This window comes from Cololabis saira, chromosome 15, assembly GCF_033807715.1.
Source record: "Cololabis saira isolate AMF1-May2022 chromosome 15, fColSai1.1, whole genome shotgun sequence".
NCBI classification, from domain to species: domain Eukaryota; kingdom Metazoa; phylum Chordata; class Actinopteri; order Beloniformes; family Belonidae; genus Cololabis; species Cololabis saira.
This window is the reverse complement of record NC_084601.1, coordinates 14,303,345-14,322,893: the sequence shown is the minus strand read 5'-3', so window position 1 is coordinate 14,322,893 and position 19,549 is coordinate 14,303,345. Positions and strand designations below refer to the sequence as shown.

At 41.1% G+C, this 19,549-nt stretch overlaps 1 protein-coding gene across 2 annotated transcripts in view; it reads left to right on the top strand.

Annotated features, from left to right (window-relative positions):
• The first annotated feature begins 820 nt into the window (after positions 1–820).
• The window catches only part of calcr (calcitonin receptor), a 69,853-nt gene continuing 51,124 nt past the window's right edge, over positions 821–19,549 (top strand). For both annotated transcript variants that reach the window (XM_061742695.1, XM_061742694.1), the window contains exon 1: positions 821–975. The gene's annotated coding sequence lies outside the window, so the exon portion shown is untranslated. The remainder of the gene's footprint in view (positions 976–19,549) is intronic.

Here is a 19,549-nt window from a genome sequence, read left to right as displayed (position 1 = left end):
AACAGGAGATTTACGACGGAAAGAAATGTGCTTTTACAAATAGGGCGCGATCGATACTGTCTGTAAAATGAAATAGCCTATTCGATTTGAGGAAAAGGAGATGAGAAAATAGGCTACACGCGCTGCTGTTTAAAGATGTCACGGTGGACTATCACAGACCAAATGCAGACGGTATATATATATATATATATATATATATATATATATATATATATATATATATATATATATATATATATATATATATATATATATATATATAACCGCTCTTGATATAATATTTTTTTATTTTTTATTTTTTTCTGTGCAGTGTTTGTTTTATTCTCACAAACCACTGGTGTCCAATCCGTGCTCTCACACACGATATATATATATTAATATTTATTTATTTTTTATTTTTTATTTATTCTGTGCAGTGTTTGTCTTATTCTCACAAGCCACTGGTGTCCAATCCGCGCTCTCACACACGCGGCGAAGAGACATCTCTCTATCCGTGTCTTAAAACACACACACACACACACACACACACACACACACACACACACACACACACACACACACACACACACACACACACACACACACACACACACACACACACACACACACACACACGGAGGTAAGGCGAGGAGGAGCTCCGCGGACGGTAGTCTGCGTAAAACGGGAGTCTGCTCGGCGCGCTTGGATTACCGTAGTGAACTGTCACCGCTCCTAACGAGCGCACTTAACTCCGCTCCCTCGCATGAGCTCATATGTTACTAGGAGAAAAAGAAAAAAAAAAAGGGTGGACACCCCAGCAAAGGCGAGACTGTAGCTCCTTTTGATTGATCTTGGTCATAGGTATTATTTCCCTGGATGGAAAACAAGAAGAATACAAATACAAACTTTTTGCCGACGCCGCGTTGAGTCGGGCTCGGCGGAAGGACTTCATTCTCCTCCTCATCTTCTCTCACGGAGCAGCGTCCTCTCAGATCTGTAAGTCACCCATTAAGCTTCTTCTTTCCTAACTTTCTCCTGGGTAATGTAGACAGATCACTGGGCTAACGGAATAACAGTTTATATAGGATTTGCAACAAAAAAAAATAATTAAAAAAATCAATTTTTCCCCAAATTTTACATTTCATATTTTAGACTCGTATGGTGGGATTTTATGGTGATGGACTGGTTTGATTTTTTTTTCTTCTGGTCATGCCATACATGGGTCATTATTACCTGCTTCTGAAGCTTGAGAGGAAAGGTTTACCAGTTGGTGGAAGATTATTAAATGAGACACATGCCTTTGTATTGGGGGTTTCTGTTAAATGGTTGAAAAATACAAGAAAAAGCTGAACGCAGCAGCCCAACCATCATATTCTCTCCTGATTGACTGGGTCTTTAATTGAGGTTAATGTCCAGAAATACCACAGTCAGCGCCTACAGATGGGATTATCTTAAATGCATCAGTGCAAATTTATAGAGGAATTTCAACAGTGGAGTACAAATTGTGCAGACAAGGCAGCGAGCTCTGCTGCAAATGTAAATATGTCTTCCTTGTCACAATAAGAGAGAAAATGATTAATTTATGCTACAATTACACACACGTCCAGACACATTTGAGACTCAATCAAGCACACAGCATCTTCTGTACACATGAGCCCTTTCAGTGAAATCATTAAAACAAAATAGGAGCAGCAATAAACCAGTATTAACTAACTTTAATGATGCACACGTTGCACGAATGTAGCACATAACACGGATCAAAGGTCAACGCATGCAAGCTTTCTGCAATTTGCCATTTTAACACACAATTTTAAGACCCCAGCATCTGTGTGGGGGGGGATACAGCAGCCTCTGGCACCTTTGGTCTCATAAAGCATTGCCGACTTGTATAAGTGTTATTGTCATGAGCCAAATCCACCCAAGACTTCCTTTTGCTCTTCTCTCCTCCTTTCTGTGATGCTTTAAACGAGCATCGTGCACGTAGCTCCACGTTGATTATTGCAGAAAATTCACATCTTGGGAAAATAGGCATTCCTTTATGAACCAAGTAACCACAATCTGGTGGTGAAATAAGATGAAAATGTTGCTGAATGCTGCCTCATTGCATTCCCCAGTCGTCCCTGAAACAGTGATGGAACCGTAAAGATGTCTGCAGCTATATTAGGATTTTTCTTTTGGGGATTCCTTTGGGTTTATATAACTGCGTTTAGAGTAATAGCTCATGTCATCGGGGGGGTTTATTATAGGCTTAAGTGGCATCAGTGAGCGCGTATGACTGCAAGCGACGTCAGCTTCTCAGCACAAATACATAGAACTCTGATATACTTCATGCTGTACAATGCAGACAAGAATAGCAACGAGCCACACTGAGGGACGACAGGGAAACAAATCCATAATAAGCCCAAAATGAGAAAGACAGCCATGAAGAGATCCGTGCAGACAAGCAGGCTGAGATGCATGAGGTGCCCTGCAGTGAAGGGAGTCTGCTGGCAGCTTCTTCTTTTGAGTGTCCGAGATAAAGTCGTCATTCATCGTGTCACATGTGGTCTGTCTGGCGGCGGGTTGACCTGTAACTGTGGTCGGAAACGGGTAATCGGGAGGGCACTCGGGTTTGAAGGGACCACAAGCCAGAGATCTGTGAGTCAGAAGCAGAGGTCTGCATGTAGAGAGAGATGGTTCTTCGGAGGGACATTTTACTCCAAATTAAAAAAAATGCAAAATAAATGTGTTCACAGTGGATTTGGTTTCAACAGTCTTTAAAAAACAAAACAAAGCAACAACAAAAAAACAGGCTTTAAAAGGTTCGTGTCCATGTATACAAAACATTTCTGCAGCTTTTTATGACATTGCCATTTCTTTTGGACAGAAGTCCCACTGAGACTTTGCGGCATTTAGGTCAGTCACCATGGGAAACGCGGTTTACACGCTGCACAAATATCAATTCATGGTTGTATGCACAACACATGCACTGCTTTTGTTCCCTGCCCTGTCTGTCCATCACATATGCATCACTCAGGGAGGTTCAGTAAATGCATATCAATCAAGCTTAATCACGTTTTCTTCATGGATACATTAAATAACAATGAATATATATATATATATATATATATATATATATATATATATATATATATATATATATATATATATATATATATATATATATATATATATATATAACCACTTCTGTGCATCCCAGCATCAGACTGTGCACCGTCACATGCAGTTCAGCTCGAGCTGCTCATTTTACCTCTGGCAAATTTCTGGCTCCTCAACGCTTTTCTTAGCAAAACAACTCAAGGAAAACTCAGGGCTAGCGTGAGTTTAGAGAAGCGTTTGTCAGTGTGGAAACCCTCACGACGCTCCAGCCGCCAGAGAGGCTGCACGATCCCAGAAACCCAAAGGTCATCCAGAATACCTAAAGTTTGCATGTTAGCAAGGCATACATCACTGAGACAGGTCCAAGAGGGGGGTTTAACCTTTTCGATTACACAGTAAGTGTGGCAGTGGGACAGATGTATCCCTTGGCAGCACACAGCTGGGGCCGTGCGAGGTAATAAAGACATTTTAGAGCAGTACGAAACCCTTACATTAAACTTATCTTGAACTACTGGGCGAGCTGAAGTGGTGATAGGATGTGATTAAAGTTAGGTGTTGCAATATGTGCAGCACATTAGCAGCAGCTCCGTGCAGCTCTGCCCGTCATCACTATCTCATACTCCGGTTCAGATTCCCTACAGATGTGTCAGATATTGCCTTTTCTTTTTTTTCTCCCTCTGTCGAACGTTTTCGTTCATGTTTCCCAAGAGCGGTCTGCGGCCGTTCATGTTATAAAAGCACTCTTTGCCAAGTGCAGGTGGCTGGATTAGCAGTTTCCGAAAGAGCTTGCAGCATTCGCATGTGATTTTTGGGCTGACGTCAACACGGTTGTTTATGTGAAACAAAGGAAACCTTGGATTTTATGCCCTCGTACATGGTGCTGAATCTACAACACTAATGTATTGAACATCTGATTTGGTATCAATAGGTGGTGCTAGAATAGAGCAAACACAGACGGGGACGGTCCCGAGTCTGAGACGTGCAGAACCTTGTTTCTGGCGGTACAATATTTCCCATTAAATTCATTTGCATTTTCTCTTTCTTATTACCGGTATATGATTTCCTTTTATAATACTTGAATTGAACCACTCCGACCACTGCAGCTGCAGAGCTACGTGCTCCCTCACCACCAGCAGCGATTCAACGCTGCTGGTACATGAAATGATGAAAAGCTGTTTGCAGATCAGTTCAGCATTGCCTTTCAATCCATTTTACCTGCAGGTGAATGGAAAAACCAAATCACAAAGCAGATTTTAAAGATGCGAAAAAGCAATTTGCCAGATTCAAAGAAAAGCCATTGCAGGGAATTGGTATAACTGAAAGTGAGCTTTTATAGAGGGTGTGGGAGCTCATTATTAAAATGCTATTAGAGTCATTGAAGCCTCTTTTCTGTTGTTTAATTATGTTTCTTAAACAAATTAAGTGTCCCTGAAAGGTTTCTGAACTTCCAGCAGATTTAAATCGTGTTAATCAGCAGAATTGATCGTTTATGCCCCTAAGTGGCCGTTAAAAGACACAATTAAGACTTTTAATGGGAAAGTAGTTCAGACCTTAGTTTTCAGTTTATTGTTATTTTAGCATTAGTTCAGTTGTATCTACCCTTCACTATCTTTCTCTCCCTTCTCTATTTATCTGTGTCATATTCACGTCTTTTCTCAAACATCAGTAGCTTCAATTCTCACTCTCCTCTGCCTCATTTCCTTGTTCTTTTCCTTTTCTGCCTTTTTCAAAGCAACTCTCACAAACCAGCCTGCCTTGACTTGTTTGATGTTGATGATTTTCTCCACCCCTGCCTTCTTCCCGCTTCATCTCCATCCTTTTATTTTCTCCTCCACAGTTAGTTGCACTCTCAGTCTCTTCCCTGTCCCGCACCCTCTCTCTCTCTCTCTCTCTCTCTCTCTCTCTTACATCCAGATCCTTTCACCTTCCCTCTCCCGTGTCTGGGGTGTTCGGGTCTCGGTGTCAGCGGCTGACGGCGTTCAGTTGCTCGGGGAGACACGCAGGAGGAGACGACTCTGACACATGGAGGCAGCTACCGCTTTGTTTTGTAAAGTTATAGAACTTAAAATAGGCTTTCAGTTTTCACTCCCTGAATTAAAACTGAATTTACAAGAAAAAAAAAAAAGAAAAACAATAATTGAAGTTTATCTTTGCTGTCTGCCAAACAGGTGTCGAGATTAACGCTCCAGAATTGGTTTTGCCCTTTTCCGCCTTTTTTTTCTCCCATAAACAGTGAGATTTAGAGTAACTCAGATGAAAAGATTGTTTTTTTCACATCAGCATATGGTACGTGACTACTGCTCGAGACAGACACACACCCTCAAATGCCAGAGTTAAAAACAAAAGGAAGAGTTATTTGCCTTTTTTTTTTATTAGACCGAAGAGATTAATGTAGTACATGTTAATTTAATCCATATTTTTGCCAGGACGTGATGATTTGTGAGCTAAGGTTGTTTTTTTTGGAGGCATAAGGTCATCTCAAGGTGGAGGTCCTCCTCTCGGGAATACTGAATATCAGTTTCATCACTCCCTGGAATTTTGTGAATCTTTGTGAGAGTTTTTCACATGTCATTACAGCTCAGGCGACATCAAAGAATAACCTTGCACTTTAAGTTTCTTTAAATGTGCAAATGTGCCCCCGTTTACTGGTAAATTAATTCAATTTAGTTATAAATCTTTACACTTCAACAGCACCTTAATTACACGTTTCAGTCATTATTTCTGCTCCAACGTGTTTATCGCAGCTTCATTCTGTGTGAAAAGTATTTTCTTCAGTTTATTCCTCACAGTTTGGTATAAAAACTGGCTTATTTTTATTTTTAAGGGGATGTTGCTTCCAGCTCTCTGTCCTGTTGACATTTCTCCTGTTCAGCTTTCCCTCTACAACGGTCCCATTTTGTTCGTACCTGCTCCAGACGTTAGACGTAAATTAATTGGAGTGTTCGAATAACCTTCTTGGGAGAATTTTAAAATGCTTTTCATTGTTGGAGCTGCCAGCGCTCTTGTTGGGGGCATATTTCCTGTCAATCAGCCCTGTGAAACAGCTCATTATGGTCTCCTCGCATTCTTTTTCGATGTTTACGCTTCTGCAGGGATTCTTTTAGAAATGCAGATCTCGAGGTGGCACATATCTTTTCTCATCTAGTATAGAAAAGCAATTCCATTAATAAAAAGATTTCATTAAATGATCTTGAGGCATTCTTTACCACAGATAAAATAGCTTTGTCTCATATCTGTGAAACTGCTGAATCACCATCCTCCTACCTACTGTATTTAATTGATCTATTTATTTGCAGGAGGTTGCACCTTAAAAGGACTTGGAAAACTAGCCTTTAAACTGACTTTGCAATTCTTCTCGAACTTTTCTTGAGAAGGAGACACAAGACCTTGCTTCTTTCTTTTCTTTTTCTGTTTAGTTCTTGACAAACTCGAGGAAACATCGGATCAGCCGGGGGGGCGGGGTTATCAGCCGGTCTGTGTGTGCCCAGGAGCTTAGGAAATTAGGAAACATTGATGCTGACTGATCACGGCACAGCACATGTGAGTGAGTGGAATGAGCTCTTAACCCACGGGAAGTGTTCTGCACGTATGTACCACCTTTTAAACCATGTCTAGGTTCTATATGTGTATATATATGCATCATAGGCGTATATATCATATGTTCACAGGCTGGGGATCGATCCACAACCACTCTGCCCACTGACATGAGATAGCAAACCATTTATGAAAAATACACAGTCCATCTGTTAGTGGTAGTCATCAAATATCATAAAATAAAACTCTTGCTTTTGTCTTATTATTTGGGTCGAGGCACTCGGTCATTTTGGGGAACGTCGACATCTGTATGGAGTTTTTAGGTTAAGATCGGTCTGATAATTCTGGGCAAAAATGACCAATTTCACGGACAGTTTGAGTCATTTTTTTCTTGGACCCGTGTGCCTTTTTTGTGGTTATTTTTATGGGTTTTTTTTGTTGCTTTTTTAATCAGAAAAAAAATAAATAGAACATACAGATGTGGATGGTTTTGTTGGTATCCGTTCATAAAAGAAATAAAAACCCACAATGGTCGCTGGAATAACTTCAAACTGACAAAACGATGTCAAGTAATAATTTACTGAACACTGACTCGTGAAACTCAGACAATGCGTTGAACCCGTTCTGCAACAGAACCTTTCAGAGGAAGAAAAAACCTAACAAAACTGTCAAGGTCAAGTTAATCGGTGTTGCTTGTAAAAGCTTGTTAAAGCAAAAGCCTGTCCTTTAATTGGTATCAAAGGTGTCTCCAGTCTTCAGTCAGTTTGAGGGATCAGAAGCAAATCATGAAAAAAAAAAAAAAACATAAACTCAAAGCTTCTGAGAGAATCTCCCCTGGACAGATAAAACAAACCGCAGTTTTTTGGCCAACATTTGTGAGACACAGAGGAGGGTCAGTCATGCTCTGGAGCTGCTTTGCTGCGTCTGCTGGAGGGTGCGTCGAATACGAGCCGGTCCAATGAAATCAAGACGGTCTGGAGAGAAATTTGCTGCCTGGTGTCACAAAGCTCGGCCTCAGTTACAGACCACGGGTCCTCCAACTGGACCACGATCCAAAACACACAAGTATAAAAACATCTGAGAATGATTTAAGAACAAAAACGTTGAACTATTCGGAAGTCTTCTTCTGAGTCTTGATCGAAATCTTATTGCACCTCTGTGGAAAGAGCTGAAACATGCAGTCTGGAGAAGAGACATCTGGAGCAAAATACTTACTATTATTATACATTTGCTTTATGATTTTGTGGCAGCAAATGCGTCCACACGTGTGTGTTTATAAGTTTCTTTCTCTCCTTGAACTGTCTATTGGAAACTGATTATAGATTACGTGTTCACTCAGAATAGGTTTTGGTGACTAAAGGTCCAAACCAGTGGACCAAGAGGCCACATTATCATAGAAAAAGGATGACTCACATGGAGGACGACTCAGAAGTAGGAATGGGTGATATTTTACCGTTCTCGATAAAGATAGATAAGAATTTGTCATCTCACGGTAAAAACGATAAATTCCCGTTGATGACGTTTTTGTGTAAATCTGATTTATGGTTCTGCGTTAAATCCATGCACAACGTACGGGAAGGAAGGAAGGAAGGAAGGAAGGAAGGAAGGAAGGAAGGAAGGAAGGAAGGAAGGAAGGAAGGAAGGAAGGAAGGAAGGAAGGGAGGAAGGAAGGAAGGAAGGAGAGAGCAGGAGGAAGGGAGAAAGGGAAAAAGAAGGAAGGAAAGGGAGGAAGGAAGGAAGGAAGGAAGGAAGGAAGGAAGGAAGGAAAGGGGAGAAGGAAGGAAGGAAGGAAAGGGGAGAAGGGAGGGAAAAAAGAAGGAAGGAAGGAAGGAAAGGGGAGAAGGAAGGGAGGGAGGGAGGGGGGAAGGAAGGAAGGAAGGAAGGAAGGAAGGAAGGAAGGAAGGAAGGAAGGAAGGAAGGAAGGAAGGAAAGGGGAGAAGGAAGGAAGGAAGGAAGGAAAGGGGAGAAGGAAGGGAGGGAGGGAGGGAGGGAGGAAGGAAGGAAGGAAGGAAGGAAGGAAGGAAGGAAGGAAGGAAGGAAAGGGGAGAAGGGAGGGAAAAAAGAAGGAAGGAAGGAAAGGGGAGAAGGGAGGGAGGAAGGAAGGAAGGAAGGAAGGAAGGAAGGAAGGAAGGAAGGAAGGAAGGAAGGAAGGAAGGAAGGAAGGAAGGAAGGAAATGAGCCTGAAAGAAAGAAAGAAAGAAAGAAAGAAAGAAAGAAAGAAAGAAAGAAAGAAAGAAAGAAAGAAAGAAAGAAAGAAAGAAAGAAAGAAAGAAAGAAAGAAAGAAAGAAAGAAAGAAAGAAGGATAAATTCCCGTTGATGATGTTTTTGTGTAACAAACATGGTGGATGTGAGAGCGAGATAGATTTATAGTTAAAAAGATGGAGTTGATGGAGCCCATCCCTACTCAGAAGCCATTTTTACTGAGGAACACGACCAACAGAAATATGAGTTACATGTTAGTCTGTTGTGGTTTCAGTGTTGAAGTCCGTCTCTACCTGTTTAGTTTTGCTGTAATTGAAGTTTATTTCTTCAAACCATCCAGCTGTCTGTCTTTTTTCCCTCCTCGCAGAGGGCCGGCTGTAAAATGCCATCGACCACCTACTAAGGTTTTTAGTGACTGATCGATGTCGTCCACACAAAGCCATAGTACACACTCTGGAGGTTGTGACCGTGTTTGTTTCTCCCTTGTTTGGGACATTGTGCTTATTTTAGGTCTCTGTTTTGATCTGATGGCGCAGATCTGAAGCTGAATGCGACCTTGTGACGGTTTGAAAGCAGGACGCTGTCATTGTTTATTCCTGGGCCATTTTTCAGCACTCGAGGATTACCGCACAAACATACTCTCTGCATCAATTTTGTTCAACTTCAAACACTGCCTTTTTTTTCTCCATCCTCGGCTTTGATGCCTATGATCTTAGGCAGCATCACACACTTGTGTCCTCTCCATCCTCTTCATCTTTCTTGGTGCTTGTACAGGATCCGGGCAGACTCTCAGGCTTTAGGGACTCGTGCAAAGCGAAAGTGATTTGCAGCATAATGACTCTGTTCTCCAAAACCTCTCAACATTTTACTCTCCTCTTTGTCATGGGCTTATATCTATTGTCTCTGCTTTTTCATTCCGTACGACTGTGGCCCACCCTTGTCATGCTGAGTGGTGTTGTCATGTTTGCTTGTTTTCCCTTCCCTCCTCTCTTCTTTCTCCATTGGTTTCCTCCTCGTTTCATTTGCTTTTATTTTGAGCTGAAGGTCTCGTCATTAAGGTCTGCTGGAGAGTTCGTGCTTCTTATTTAGTCGTCGCTCCGACTGTTATTTGTACTTGGCGCAGCACTCGGCGCCGCCACAGCATGAACAAATGACGTTAGTGCTGCGGTTTACGCGGGAACGCATGGGGTGCATTAGACCGCAGCGGTGTAACACAGACCGACAACTACGTTGTGCCGGATCGTGGAGTAAGAGGGTTGTCATTGTGTTTCCGTTCACATGTTTAAGGGTGGGTTTGACATCAAGGTAATGTTATAAATAACCTCCAGTACATCCAGCCCCCGGCTTAGTCACGGAAATACTTCTAGATGCCAGAATTTCTGGAACTTGTGCTGCATAATTAATCTGACGAGGAGTAATAAAATAAGGAAGGATTAATTTTGTGAAGAGTGACGTTTTAATGCTGTGCAACAAATGTTGTCGTAGTGCAACAGCATCCTGGAGAATCAGATTTATGCTCAGTTGATTAAAAGGCCAAATAAACGACATTGTTACAGGATGCACTGCAGTAGCACAGCATTTGTGGATTAATTCAGCCAAAAGGCCCACACCCCAGAGGTCAGAGAGTTACGGGCCTTGCTAGCGCACCACAAGGGCCTGGACTCCAGGTGCATTGTGGGAGGATGCACATTTATCTGATTAAGATGGAGCGAACTCTTAGTCGACCTGTTAGTTTATCGCGGTTCATTTGAATTCATCAGAGCGCTGACCTTCAGCGTCTTCAGTGTCTTCAGCTTCTCCCAGCATTTCAGAGCAGAGATCGCTGGACATGTTCTTATCATTTTCAAATTAGTACTTTAATCTTTCATGTTTGGAAAACTGGTTAATAAGAAATTTTTCTGTGATGTGACAAATTTTAAATGTATAGTGGATGATGTGAGATTTCCTTAGCTTCATTATTGTCCTTTTCACAGATAAAAGTTTTTTTTAAATTTGACTCAAAGACGCTGAACAAAGTGATAAAGAAGGTTGGCTGTGTGCTGGGGACTGTGCTGGAGCTCCTGCAGCTGAATGTGGCAAGAAGAATATGGCTCAACCTTTTCAATATGAAAGAAAATGCTTCAGACGCTCTACACCTCACGCTGATGAAGTGTCTTCAGCTCTGCAGACGAAAGGACCAGAAATAAGAGTCAATCCTGAAATAGCGTTAAATTTGTTGTAACTTCGCTTTGGTCAGTAAAATAAAGTGCAAAAATCTTGTTTCTCTTTGAGATCTTGGAATAGTATCCCATTCAGTTGGACTTAATTCACTCGGGCAACCTTCAAAATAACTTTTTTTTTCAGAAGTGTAGCAGGACTGGATGGAGAAAAAACAATAAAAGATCTGCGTCCTCATAGTTTGCTGTGCATCCGCATATTTGTGCAAATTCCGATGCCAGTTGTCTTCATTTCTTTTATTTTTTTCTGACATATTATTTTATTGACCAATAGAAGATTATAATTCTTTTGAAAAATGTATTTTTTTTATTATTTTGTGGTTCAATGGTAAAAGCATATCAAACATTTCATGGAAGTAAAATGATAAAAAGAATCTGTAGTCTGCTTTAATGTAATCAAGCGCTGGCAAAATGTATTTTCTTAGATTTTTTTCTCTATGTAAACCTATGACCTTCAGATTAGTTCATATATTAAAGGTCAAGTAAGTGATTTCTGGATGACATCATCTCTGTTGATATTTGAACAAAATCAACAATAACATTTGAGTGTATTTATTCTGTTGTTCACTACCCGTATGTACTGAGTTTCAGGTAATACAGCACAAAACATTTTAAAACAATGCTTCAACAAAAGCACTCCTACATAACCTTTCAGTCGCACAAAATGTTATAAATAAAAAAGTTACATGTAGAATTCAATCATGGCATCAATTGACTGATTTAATAATGAATAAGTGAGTTAAGCACCATTGAAAGCTATGTTTCTTACACGTGCATTCACGATATAACGTGCACCACTTTGTCTCTACAATCAAATACCAGTCAACCTACTGGAGGCAAAGTGGGTTCAATGTCTTGCCTAAGGACACAGTAACACGTGGCAGGGCTGGGGATCTTGTGCTTGAAGAGTAACGTGCACACGGCACGTCGAGTAACCCTCGAAAAACAAAGGAAACAAAGAGACATCTTTCATATCCAGACTTTCTTTGTGTTTTGTAAACACCATGCACGTCCGCGTGCACTGCATGATAACCATAGTATGTTTTGAAATTTTAAAATGGTTTTGGAATTTTAATGATATATTTCTAAAAATTATGCTGAATAAAGTCACTCATGTTTTTTGTTTTTTTTGGGGGGGGGGGGTTACAGAATCCCATATGAGGAAAAAAGTGTAACACCTGGTAAATATTCTGTTTCTACACTTATTTAGGTTCTGAAATACACACAGATAAAGGCATAACATTTAGGAAAAACAATTCTTTAGTGTATAAAAAAATCGTTTTTAAATCACAGATTCTGTAGTTATGAGTGCAAGAGGAGAGGACTAAGAATTGAATACTCACACAACCAATGGAAATTGTAATTTACTGCTCGTAATAAGGCTTTCACATAAATGTAAAGATTTCATCTAAAGACCCAATTTCACCGAGTTAATTACTAATAAGTGCAGTATACAGTGAGTCAATCCATCTCATTGAACTGCTGTGAAGATTCTGAAGGTTAAACACTTTTTATCAGCACATCTTCATGCACAAACTTCATTTTGACGTTTAGGGGAGTCTCTTAATGGGTCATTACGAGGCGGACTGTAATAGCAGCGGCGCAGGACACCAGGCTCATCGTTCATCCACTGATTAGTTAATTGTGGGGCAATTTGCGGTGTACTTTGCTGGCCGTGCACTTCTAGGGCTGGAAATGGTTGCCATCGAAGTGGCAGAGATAATGGTGATGACAAGAGACACATCAGAAAATGGGAAACAGAGAGAGCTTCACCTCTGTAGATGGACGCAAGGTTTTGTGTGTTTATGGATGTGTGTGTGATGCAGGTGGGGTGGCGTGAAGCCAGCAGCGCAGATTTCCTCAGTATCCATCGCGCATCTCACAAAAGAATGCTTTCGACCTCAGCAGATAATGAACTTGCATTGTCACGTTGCCTTCTGAGTGTATGCAAACACATGCAAATGAAGCCAAAAGAAGGAGAACTCTGAAGCAGATCTGCTTTTAATTCATTTCAAAGTCCTCAAAAGATAACTCGAAGACATAATAATGAAACTGAGGTCCAAATTATTAACTAATTAAGATACCTTTAGTGCAGTGACTTGAGTCTGTCCCAGCAGAGGTTTCAGTGTGCTCAGTTTGAGCTGGATGACAATGAGTTTAACGGATCTCCTTATGTCCTTCACTTTGAACGAACAAGACTTTTATCTCTAATTATTTTTGTGCTTGATACCGCAGATGTCACACAAGATATGTAGCCATGACGACAACTTGTTGGCATCCTTATTCAAATCTGGAGATACAAAGCTTTTTAAGTGCACAACTAATCTCAGCCACTGATGTGTGATGTCATGAAAGCAGATAATCAAGTGAGTGTAACTATCAAGAGATGAAATATGTTGGTATGGCAACTTGTGTTTTGAATTACAATTACGTGTCTGGAACCAGAAGCAGGTTAAAAATTCAGAGCATTATTACGACTTAATTAGTCAGCTTCAAGGTAAAGGAGTGAGCAGAATGCTACAGATGCAGAAAGAGATGCATACTTTTAGTCAATGAATAGATAAAATGTCTCAGTCAAAAGAGAGAATGTTAAAGATTTTATTTTAATCACACTGATTTGTACTTACACCTGTACCTTCAAATAGTGGAAATAAAGTTCAGACTCTTGCAGCCACCAGTACTTTACAAAAGGTTTTGGAGTGAGGAGGAAGATTGCTTCATTCCTATTTTCAATGATGTCATTAGATCTACTATTCAGGAACAATAAAAATAATCTTGGCTATGTCTATAAATGATTTAGGAACCTCAGCAAAGGTTTGGTTTCATCCCAAGCAGTACCTCCCACGCAGCAGTTCACAAGCCTGTCATTGTCTTCCTTATTATAATCAAGGAGATCTTTAAATATAACTATAAAATTGCTTTTGATTGTTCTTGTGTTGATTAATTCTCCTCCCTCGGAATATGTTAATGAAATAGTTTTAATTAGGGTAGGTATTCATGTGTGATTGTGTTTCATGCAGAGGTCATGGTATAAAAAAGGTACTAGAGACCTCATCATTTACTGAGGCGGGAGAATGTGTTACACTATTCTACCTCTTTGTGACTCAAGTAGTGCAGCGAGGCGATATTTCAGTCAAAGGTTAGCATCTTTCTTTGCATCTTTGGCATCTTTCTGGTCATTCTTTGTGCATGAGGAACAGTATCCAGCACTTTCGTAACAGCTGGCATAAACAGAAGAATTGACTATGCTCCATAATACAGTAATAAAAATACAACATTTGTTTGTGATAACATCACATGAATAAAAACATTTTCCATCATGATGACTTTCTAAGTTGAAGTGCTTTTTTTTGTTCCCCTCTTTGTGTTCTTGGTGTTTGTGATACTCGACATTTCATAATTACATTTTCAGGAAGCAGACGTCCAGGGGCCGGGGGCTCAATTATTCAGCGCTGAATCAAACAGCGGTCCAGGTTCTGGAACAAAATCTGGCCTGTGCGTGACCACAGCTGCTGCACGCAAGGCCTGACATGTACTGTACTGCGAAAAATAAGCATAAAATAAGATTCAAATGCAAAAGCAATTACTAAAAAAAAAAAAAGGAAAAAAAAAAAAGGATTCAGTTTGTATATCTTTGTTCCCACATTTTGTCTGGAAGATGCTACTAGTTTGAGGCACCCTAGATCCATAGGTTTTCTGAAAAGTGCGTTTGAAGCCTGTTTTTTCCTCGTACTTCACAGTGCCATGCTGCAAGTAGGCGCTGGGTCCCCCTGTCACTTGACCAGCTGCTGGCAATGCTGTATATTAGGCTGCCTGGTATACTGTTCATGCCGCTTCTACTTAAAAGGGTTCTGATATGATCCGCCAGCGCCTCCAGCTAATCCACGCTAGTGGAGCTGTGAGGTTGCCGTCAAACATTGGCAACACTACTGCCTGTTTCAAATGCTGTTTAGTGGCAAATTTAGAAGTGACCATTGTGTTCAACCAGTCTTTGATTAACACAAGCTGTCTGCTGTTTAGTTAAGCGTCATGCCAACCCACAACCAGCCATGGCAGTCTGTTAGTGAAATAAACTACACTACACAATGTATTGCCTTAAAATATGAATAATTATGATTATGCTCTGTTAGGTCTTTACCTAACAGAGCATAATCATGTGAACGTTAGCAGTTACCAGCTGATAATGTTGTGGGGCCAAATATTGCTGAGAGTGATGTTGAGTAAATTTAGATTCTGATATGTCGGCTTGCATAAATGCTTATAATAATATAATAATAATAATAATAATAATAATATTCTGTATAGTATTATTAGCTAATCTCTTATTGAAAATGTATCTGTGGTCCATCCATCCTTGGGTAATAGATTAGGTACACCCTGAGATTAGGTACACCCTGAACAGATCACAAAGGCTCTCACAGGGTAACAAAGACAAACAACTCAGTCATCAACCAACCCCACTTAAAGTATTGGAGAATATCTGCAGAGTCACAGCGAGAATATGCAAACTCCATACAGAAAAAATCCAGCTGAGATTCAAACCAGGAATACTGTTTTGAGCCACACAAACAAGCTTTAATAGGATTAATAACAGCTGGAGTCGCAGCTTTGCAGTTACGGCATTACAGTTAATCCATTTAGAGCATAAATCCAAAGCAATTTTACACAAAGTGCTTGGCAGAAAATAGATTCATTGTTTGTTTCAAGGGTCTTAAAGTCTTGAGGTACATAGCTTTGATAATATCCAACATATAAGAATAAATTAATTGAAAAAGAAAATCTTTATCTGCCTGGTATTCCAGTGGTCTAAAACAAAAGGTTGATGGCATATATGAGGCTATTTTTGCTCAGAGAAATCTAAATAGAAGAAAAGAGTCTGAACAGAAATCAGATTCTACATTCATTTTTAAATCTGCTGTGCTTGAGTGCATCTCTGTAAAGTGCACAGCAATCCAAGGCGAGAGAGAACTTGTTCTCAAGGGGAAGCTGTACTACACAGAGGAGCCGCCCATCTCCTTCAATGATAGAGAGCTCAGATGGCAGCAGGTCAACGACTTTATCCGAAAGACGAGGGGAAGATCTCCACTGGGGCGGAAAGGGATTCCGAGTCTATAAGAATTGTGAAAGACTGAGGAGACGTCTTTGGAGGCCACTGAAGTTTGCTCAGCGGTGTTTCAACCCGAAGAAGGAGGACTCATCCAGCATCAAAGACTTCCGCACAATCTTGCTGTTGAATGTGGAGGGGGAGGTGTGCTTTGGAAGCCTAGCAAGGAGGCTGACTCACTTCTTCATTAACAGGTACAGGGATACTGCTGTACAAAAAAGTACCAGGAATCCCCGGCTGTATTGAACACAACAGCATCATCTCCAAGATTATTGAGGATGCAAAGAAGAACCAGGGAGACCTAGCAGTCCTGTGACCTAACCAAAGCTTACGGCACAATACCGCACAAGTTAGTTGACCACAAACGCTACCACATTCCCCAGAAGTTACAACTGCTGCTCTTGAGATACCTTAAGGCAAGCAATTTAAGATGTGCTTCACCTTTGGCAACTTCACTACAATCAGGGAGTTGGAAATGCGATCGGATGTACATCTCTGTGATTCTCTTTGCAGCTGTAATGAACTTTCTGGTCAAGTTAGTGGAGAAGTCGAGACAGGGAGCGGTACTCTCGAGTAGCATCCAACAGGCCCCAGTCAGGGCCTTTATGGACAATTTGTCAATCACAGCAAGGTCAGTCCCGGAGGGAAAACCTGGTAGAGCTCACTAAGGTACTTAAAATGGAGTTCAAATGATCAAAATCCAGAAGCCTGGTCCTGAAACGATGCCACATCCAAGATCGCTTGTGGTTTAAGATGGGCAAAGATATGATCCTAACAGTCACTGAGGAGCTTGTATAGAGCCTTGGGCAGTTGTACAGACCCAACCTAAATGACAAAGCAAGCATGAAGGAGATGCTTTACCAAGAAGAGTAGCCCTGGAGAGGAGTGACCTGCCAGGCAAGTACAAGGCCTGGGGTTACCAACACGGCATCCTTTCAACACTCCTGTAGCCAATGCTTGTGAAAACAGTGGAAAGCTTTGGAAAGGAAAATCAACAACACACCATGGACTCTCTGGGGACTCTCTGTCCCAAAGAATTATGGCTCTATTGGTCTCTACAGCACTGGGAGTAAGGTGCAGCTGCCAAACAGATCAGTAGTGGAAGAGTTTTAGACAGCCAAAATCCACTTAGTCATGATTTTGTGAAACCAGTGAAGCTCTAAGGGAAGCAGAGGAGTGCTTACAACATGCAGACATCGTGAGCATGGTGACTCAGGGGAGGATGGGCCTGGGAGTCATTAATCATCAGCAAGTTGGAAGGAGTCAAAGGCAAAGGACTGGAGAGGGATGTGCTGAAGGAGATTCAGGCAGGTGAGGAAAAGGACCAACACGCTAGAGCAGTGGCCATGAAGCAGCAGGGCAGCTGGACCCGGTGGGACAGTGTCTAGAGACATCTAACATATGGAGGGGCATCAGATAAAGTTCCTCCTAAGCTCCATCTATGATGTACTCCCAGTACCAACAAACCTCCAATGATGGAGCTTGACAGAGGATCCCTCCTGTGTGCAGTGCAAGAGACCAGCAAACCTGGAACCGGTTCTGTCATCCTGTCGTGCAAGCTTGACTGAGGGAAGGTTCAGGAGGTGCCATGATCAGGCGCTGCCGCAACTTGCTGTTGGACCAGGAAGGAGAGGAAGTGAAAAGGAACAAAGGCCCAAGACAAAAGCCCAGCTTTCTCATGCCTGGTATGGAAAAGGACTGGGAAATGAGAGTTGACCTTGGAGGGCAATTCAAATTTCCAGAGGAGATTGTCAACACCAGCCTCCAACCAGACAGTGTACTGCGGCCTCAGGCAACAAAGCACGTGGCCCTATTAGAGTTGACAGTACACTGGGAGGAAAGAATTGAGGAGGCACATGAGTGCACGTTGGGGAAATATCAGTCTCTCATCTTTAAGAGCCATCGGAAAGGGTGGAGCGCATGGAATCTACCAGTGGAGGTTGGTTGCAGAAGCTTTTCCGGACAGTCAGTCTGGAGAGCTGTGAGATTGCTCGGGGTCAGAGGTGCAACCCATAAGAACCTGCTGAATGACAAAGCAGGCAGAGACGGCATCCAGGTGGCTGTGGCTAAAGAGAAATGAGCAGTGGCTGAACAAGGCTATCAGAGAAGGGGGTAAGAGCTGAATGGGGAAGACGTGAAGGGGCTGAGGAAGCAATCTCAGGATGCTGGTTCTGCTGTCAAGCCTCATTGCGGTGTTGTGGGCTAGTTGACAAAACACCGGTAAAATGATGGATGCCCCCTTCGAAAACTCAGTGACATCTGATTCCCACAGCCCCATCCAACAGCTGAATGGAATGACTTCTGTGCCAGCTACCTCACACAAAGAGGGGTGTGATATTTATTGTTTTAAAGACATCCTAAATCTGCTGTGCTTAAGTAGTGCCAAAGTGGATGATATAAATTATGTCTGATAGAAAACAATTTTTCGTAAAGAAGTTCATGATGTTATCACAACATCAAAATGAACGAATATATGGCTCAGTGGAGCTGTGACTGTCAGCTTGGCTATAGTGATGAAATGAAACGTGGGGTGTTCTTGTTCTCCATAAATGATGAATAAGATGTCTGTTCTAAAGTTGTTTTTATTGCACATCTTTCCAGACTTATTGAAATTCCTCCAATAGTGGAACACTGCTTCCTTTCCAGCTGTCTTTAAGTCTATTTTAAAGTTTGCTGCTGTAAATTAAACCAGGAGAGATTCCTCTGGCTGTCATCTTTTAAGAGGGATAATATTTTTGCATTAATTGTGACGATGTAATAACACATCAGTGAAACCAAACTGCAAATCAACTGTGAGTTCATGTCCTCATTGTTACAGAAGTTGTAAAAATATACAGATTAAATTATATTTTGCATTTGTTCAGATGCTCATGTTTTTAACAATGTAAATATTTCTATGGTACAAACTGTACATGTATTAAAAGACTTCAGTCTCTAAGGTATAAGACATTTCACTCACAAAACATTAATTCGCAAATGTGCTCATTTCACGGTGTTCATGTGAGTGTTAAATGAGTTAAAAGCTGGTCATGAATTTTGCAGAGCATGACACATGTGCACAGAAAGAGAGAGCAAAATCTCTCAGTCAAGCCCCCTCAGAGCCTGAAGAAGAAAATATATGATAGCATTGATCATGCCATCTTCTCCCATCTAAATGCTGGTTATGTGTCATTTAAAATCATTAGCGTTTATCCTTTGCAGAGATTTTGCAAAAAGGCCCATTGCATCTCAGTTCCCTGCAGGCATGAGTGCTGCAATTAGCTTTTACTCTGTGAGTAAGCTGAAGTGAATTCACATTCAGTTGACCATTTAATTACTCTCAACCTGTTTTACATGCTCATAGATGATCTTGTTTATAGAGGACCAAAACTGACGTAATTAAAAATAAAAGCAGAATTATATATATTTTGTTTT